The sequence below is a fragment of the Prionailurus bengalensis genome, chromosome C2, assembly GCF_016509475.1.
Source record: "Prionailurus bengalensis isolate Pbe53 chromosome C2, Fcat_Pben_1.1_paternal_pri, whole genome shotgun sequence".
Taxonomy (NCBI): Eukaryota; Metazoa; Chordata; class Mammalia; order Carnivora; family Felidae; genus Prionailurus; species Prionailurus bengalensis.
Genome location: NC_057350.1, coordinates 19,235,668 through 19,240,402, shown reverse-complemented (window position 1 = coordinate 19,240,402; position 4,735 = coordinate 19,235,668). Strand labels below are relative to the sequence as shown.

The 4,735-nt window shown below is 39.9% G+C and overlaps 1 pseudogene; it reads right to left on the bottom strand.

The window, feature by feature from the left end:
• Positions 1-3,089: 3,089 nt before the first annotated feature.
• On the bottom strand, positions 3,090-4,036 carry LOC122492328 (annotated as a pseudogene).
• Positions 4,037-4,735: the final 699 nt, after the last annotated feature.

Here is a 4,735-nt window from a genome sequence, read left to right as displayed (position 1 = left end):
TTCCGTTCCGCCACGTTCAGTTTTTTAAGAACATGAAGAAGATCATAGTATGTGTTAAATAAATTTGTTTTGCTACAGGGAGGAAACATTATCCAGAAACAAGTCTCCTCTAGGTTATCCATATTTTCTTCAAAAAAATACTTTGGCAGTGTTAGGTCTCCCATATTTGCTTGTTGTTTGCTTGTTTTGATCCCGAGACTAATATTGAGTTGTGAGGCCAGGCCAATTATATCCTTTTTCAATCAGTGAATGTTCCTGGTTTCCTACTGGCCAATGTCCACAGCATAGAAGACTCCACAGAAGTCACATCACTCACTCAACCAAGTAACACCACTAGTTTGCTCTTTGGTTTCTGAGGCTTATCTACGAGCCCAGTGACTTATGCACAAGTCTGGTCCTGATGCCCGCCAAGAACAGCTTTGCTATCCTGGATTTTTCAGTAGAGCTGCAGGTGAATCTGCTAATAGGATGGGCTGACCCCATGTGATTAAGAAACAAGTCTTAAAATATACCCGAAAATTAAATTCTCCTCATTCCATAAACAAATAGAAAGTCCACATGGATCAAAGACTTAAAAGCTAAAAGCAACCCTTAAAAGTTTTAGAAGAAAATGTAGGAGACTATCTTATACGAGGAAAGTCAGGCAAGATTCCTTAAAATACAGAAAGATTCATTAGTTGTAACACATGTACAATTCTGATAGGGGTGCTGATAATGGAAGAGGTCATACAGGAGTTGGAACAGAAGGTGTATGGGAGATCGTGTATCTTCTGCTCAATTTGGTATGAACTTAAAACTTTAAAAAATAAAGTCTATGAAGAAAAAAAAAGACTAAGCCCTCAAGTACAAACTATATATTTGATGACATAAAGATGTTAAATCTTTATACATTAGGGACCAGAAACAAAGTTAAAAGGCAAGCTACAGACAGAGAAAATATTTACAGTACTTTTGAGAAATAAATTTAATATAGAATACATAAAAATATCCTAAAAGTAAGACCACAAAAAGCCCTGATGAGAAATCAATATAAACCTTCAGTTCACAGAAGAGAATCTCTATATGACCAAGGAAGATATTAAAAAAAAAAAAAAAAAAGTAACTTGCTAGTCATAGGAACATGCAAATTAAAACAAGGTACCTTTTCATGTCCCCAAGACTGGAAAAAATTCAAAAGTAAGTAGTGGTGAGGAAGGAGGGGAAATAGGAACTTTCAAATTCTTAATGTACATTCCTGATGATGAATGAACAGTGAAGTTTTACTAAATGGAGCATAGTTTAAATTTGAGAAAAGAAAGGTTAGAGATTGAGGGGGCAAATTGGTTTAATGTTTAAGGCATTTTCACAATATCTAGCAAAGTTTGAAGGTTAGTACCTAGCAAGTCAACTTCTAAAGCATAAATTACAGAAAAACTCTTGCACAGAGACATTAGAATATTCAGTACAACATTTTCTATAATTCTAAAATGTTTGTTGTTGGAAGAACAGATCCCCTTAATTTCATTTTTCTCAATTCCAAGCATCTATTTCCTCCATGAAGTCTTATTATTCCCTTCTTTATATGGTTGAAAATCAGGCAAGGACCTTATGTCCTTGCTCCCACAGACTCCTCCCTTCTCCTCCCAACACTCCCCTATTCCCATGGGAATCTCCTTCTAGCCTGGAAAATTCACCTCCCATCGTGTGTCTGGCCCAAGCACTTGGTCAATGCCCACAAATCCTCCATTTGGCCTTTTCTGGCAATCTTTCATGACTTCTTCAGACTTGCGTTATTGGAACTTAATAGCCAGAAACATGATCCTGCCTCACACTTCCCCAGCACCAACTATTTGCACAAATGAGGAGGAAAAGACACATAAATATAAATAAAGATAAATATAAAATAGACATATATAATATGTATACCTAATAGAGAGATAATATACATAATAGAGAAAGCATATTATTGTGTCATAAAAAGCACAGATTAATAACTTAACATAGTATTGTGCCATATTTTTTCCTAGAAGAACTTTAGACAGTGACATCCACACACAAATCAGTGCTTGCTCTGTGGGTGGGGTGAGGAGAATAGTATAGATGTCTGGCAAATTTCTTGACTCATCTAGAAGTTTCCGCTCATGCCTGGAGTTGATGTGCCTTCATCCATCAATAGCCTTCCGCTGACCTTATCCCTCCACCTTAGGAGCTTGAGCTTGGCGCAAGTAAGGGCAGAACTTCTCCTGAGGCAGGATATTACCGTATGACTGCACATAACCGGGAGGAGACTGGCCCTGGGCAACCTGAACACAACTCTACAGAGAAGAGGGGCTATCCAGAATTGCAGGCAACTTGGGTAGTGCAGCCATACTCCTCCTCCTTAGGCAACATCCTTCTCCAAATCTCTGCACTCAAAAAGTCAGAAGCAGCTCTCTGATCCCATTAGAGAGGAGAGAATGAGGCTGGCTGCCATATTGGTAGCCAGCCCTTCTCTCACCTAGCACCCATCACCAGGATGGTGTTCTACTTTTTCTTTTCTCCTGCCTGTGTCTTCCCTTTTCTGATTTAATTCATTCATTCATTCATTCATTCATTCATGGAAAGTAAATGATCCCCCCCACCAAACCTCCCTTAGGTAACAAATGTGAAGAATTGGGTGTGTACTTGTCCCAGTTTCTCTTTGGTCAACCACATAACCTGTGTTTGTTGTTGTTGTTGTTGTTGTTGTTGTTGTTATTCTTGTTCTTGTTGTTTTGGGGGGGGGGGGTTGTTTGCTTTACATTTCGGTTTGGAAGCAGTAACTGTTTATTAACTGGCCAGATTACAAAAATAATCATGATAGATACCTTAGTTTATTCTTCTGTTAAGAAAACCACAGACCCAAAAGTGGTATCACTTAGGTTAAGGCCCCAGGTCAGTAAACCAAGACTTAACACTTAATCTAACTGCAGTTTCAAGCCCTTAGAAGGGTAACCTTTAGCCAGTCAACATGGGAATTTCCTGGTCAGCGCTAGGAAATTTACTGATAGACCCTTTCGGTCCCCTTAGGAAAGCAACTTTACCTGAAACAATGGATTCTCTGCTTATAATCTCCTTTCTTCTACCCCCTCTCTACCTTTAAACCTTTTCTCTATCCTTTTGGAGATCCCTTCTACTTGCTAGATGGAATGCTGGCCCATTCACAAATCAATTAATAAACCCATTAGATCTTTAAAATGTACTCAGTTGAATTTTTGTTATTTAACACTTCTAATAAGCTTATTAATTTGGTCTTCCCTTTTGCCAGCATCTCTAACTTCTACAAAATGAATAGTCTTTTTCTTTTAATTTTTTAAATATTTATTTATTTTTGAGAGAGAGAGAGAGAGAGAGCACATGTGTGAGCTGGGGAGGGGCAGAAAGAGAGGGAGACACAGAATCGGAAGCAGGCTCCAGGCTCTGGGCTCTGGGCTGTCAGTACAGAGCCAGACGCTGGGCTTGAACTCACGACCATGAGATCGTGACCTGTGCCCACGTCAAACGCTTAACTGACTGAGCCACCTAAGGGGCCCCTGAATGGTCTTGTGCTTCCAGCCACCTCGTTCAGAAGATAATGGGAAGAACCAGTAGACATTGTTTGCTACTTTGAAGGGTTTGCCAACAGTGTAGATCTCATGAATTACATCCTCTGCTCCAGCAATGCCATATTTACTAAGAGATGCGGCAATCAACTCTTGCTGATTCTGCCATAACCATGCATGAAAAACATTCACTTACGGACTTCCAGTTAATGGAAGCGTTGTTGAGCTTAACAAAGGTACCACTGAAAGTCTGGCGAATACAAAGAAGCCGCAGCATCTTTCAGAATTTGGGGGTCACACCGATCCTGATGGCAAGTGCCAATTTGGGTTCTGCAGGTGCAGAGAAGTTGCCAGCTGTTCTCGCCATCCTAGCTATTCTCGTATCAGTTCTGTACATCCATCTATATTCTTTGTGATAGCTTATCTTTTTCATAGATAAGCTTTTTCCTTGCCTTTCAAAACATCCTTTGGGCTAATTTCTTTCTTAAGCGTTTGATTTTCAAGTTTTTTGTTGGTCTGTTTTGTTTTGGTTTGTCTTTTCCTTTTTCTTAGGGGTTCCTGACATAGCAGGAGCCATCTTTTTATTCTCTTCTGCATCTTCCCTGGCTCCAGCCAGAAAAGAGCACCACATAACCTGTTTATCATTTTTTTTTAATTTTTTAGGGGTTTATTTATTTTTAAGAGCAAGAGAGACAGAGCATGAGTGGGCGAGGGACAGAGAGAGAGGGAGACACAGAATCCGAAGCAGGCTCCCAGTTCTGAGCTGTCTGCAAAGAGTCCGAAGCGGGGCTCGAACTCACGAACCGCGAGATCATGACCTGAGCCGTAGTCGGAAGCTCAACCGACTGAGCCACCCAGGCGCCCCAGTTTGTAATTTTTTTAACAGATTGGTGTTATTCCCTTTACTTTGAATTTGATTTTTTCCCCTCACTATTTATTGTAAGCATCCCTCTTGTTTGGGACATTTATATACCCCAATACATCATTTCCCACTGTGTGTTTGTGTGTGCAGACATGTGCCCATGCCATAATTTATTCATTTCCCTATTCAGGGGCATTCAGATTGCTTTCGGTTTGTTGAGCCTATAAACAATGCTACAAAAAGCATTACTCTATATATGTCCTTTATCGAATGTGACCTTTCTTTAAGTTTATTTATTGATTTTGAGAGAGACAGCATGAGAGGGGGAGGGGCA